This window comes from Solanum tuberosum, unplaced genomic scaffold (assembly GCF_000226075.1).
Source record: "Solanum tuberosum cultivar DM 1-3 516 R44 unplaced genomic scaffold, SolTub_3.0 scf00440, whole genome shotgun sequence".
Classification (NCBI taxonomy): domain Eukaryota; kingdom Viridiplantae; phylum Streptophyta; class Magnoliopsida; order Solanales; family Solanaceae; genus Solanum; species Solanum tuberosum.
In genome coordinates, this window is record NW_006239363.1 from 362,444 (window position 1) to 364,336 (window position 1,893).

Consider the following 1,893-nt stretch of genomic DNA (forward strand, 5'->3'; position numbering starts at 1 on the left):
TGGGTTATTGACTTACACATTTATTTGCTTAACCTATTTTAAATCAATCTATTAACAATTAGGTTGATATGTAACCCAAATTGACTCGAGGAAAATCTTTCAAAAATATTTTTAAATTTAATGTGTTATATACATAGTTATAACAAAGAAAAAATATTAATTTCATCAGACACTAAAAATCGTAAAACAATAAATAAAATAATTAAAACTTAGTAAAAATTGAATTGTATTAGGTTTTGACATGTTCTATAACTCATTATCAAATCCATTTTGAACCAAACAAATTTGATTTGGGTTGAATCTTTTTTTTTTGATAACCGAGAAATCCGTCTGTGACCCGCCCTTTGGACCAATCACAGCCTTCTAAACTCGGTGGATAATGGGCCCGCCCCTCTACCCTTCTCCACTTAAATACCGGGCTTCGCTTTGCATGGTGTGGGGCTTGAACCTGCGACCTAAGCCACAAATCCTCCACCTTTTGCCACTTGAGCTAGGCCTTGGGGGCGATTTGGGTTGAATCTTTACCCATTATAATCCGTTCAAATTTGACCCAACCCATCCAATTGTCTTCCCTACCCCAAATTAAATGCCCGACTCTTTAATGATGTAAAACTTTATATATTGAACTAAGAATACATTTGAAAGAATAAGATCAATTCCTTCTTGAAACGTTGAAAATCCTAACAAATAACTTATTTTGAAATAAAAATGAAAAGTCTAAAATATCACTAGTAGGAAGTACAAACTCTGTGCCAAATTAAATAATATCACATAAATTTATACGAAGAATTAAATATTTGGCCGTGAATTTTTTTTCCACCTTTTTCCGGAGTCAAAAACTTTGGATTAACCAAAATTAAATCATTCCAATTATAGTGGGAAGTCGTAAAGGGGCGCACAGGAGTTTATACTGCTCCATCAGACACTATATAGCAGCTCCACTTGCGTTTCATAATTTGCGACCCACCAAACTTCTACTCTATGATCATTTCACATTGAATTGAAATCTTTATATTCTTAATTTTACTATTAATTTTTTTTTGGGTCTTCTCTAATCATCATCTCCATACCTTAACCTTCAAATCAGGTAATTTATATACACCTTTATTTATATGTGCAACCGTTTTAATCATGGACGGATAATTCTCCATTATGATTGTAGTGATCTGAACTTTTGGGATGATGTTTGGAATTTTTAAGATTTATTTTGAATTTGGCTTTATTTAGTTATTTCTTTGATGAAATTGGAATTTTAGTTTACATTTCTTTAATTTATGATGTGCTGTTTTGATTTGTTTTCCTGCCTTTGATTATTGTATTTGTGCTGAAATATTGGGTTTTCCGAATTCCCAATCCTATTTTCTTGTGTTTGATGCTTGATGCATAAGAAGGAAATATATATATTTTTTTGAGAGTTTAAGAAAGGAAATATTATTTCAGAAGTAATTGCGTATAATTTAGGCAAAGATTATGGGAGTTGGGAGTCAGGTGCTGAAATGAGCAGTGGTGGAGCCAGAATTTTTAATAAGGGGTTCAAAATCTGAGAAGTAAACACACGAACTAGTGGAAGGGGGTTCGACATCTATTATACACATCTAAAAAATAATTTTAACCATGTATAAATAAATAGTAATATTTTCCTCCGAAGGGGTTCGGTATATGCTGCCTCCGCCCCTGGGAATGAGGTGGCGTTTGTTGAAGGGCGGAGAGGAGACATTTAACGAGGATGTCATTTGTGGAACTTGTATTCTATACTTCTATTGGGGAAGTCGTTCAAAGATATTTGACCAACCAAACGTGAGAATTGGAAAATGTTCTCCTCTGTACCAAACACTCTTTGTTTTAGTTTTTGTTACTTTATCCCCTCCCCCCCCCCCCCCCCCCTCTTTTGTA

General features: G+C 33.9%; 1 protein-coding gene across 1 annotated transcript in view; it reads left to right on the forward strand.

The window, feature by feature from the left end:
* Nucleotides 1–963: 963 nt before the first annotated feature.
* LOC102588762 (protein translation factor SUI1 homolog 2-like) overlaps nucleotides 964–1,893 on the forward strand; it is a 2,745-nt gene continuing 1,815 nt past the window's right edge. The window contains exon 1 of the mRNA XM_006363464.2: nucleotides 964–1,087. The gene's annotated coding sequence lies outside the window, so the exon portion shown is untranslated. The remainder of the gene's footprint in view (nucleotides 1,088–1,893) is intronic.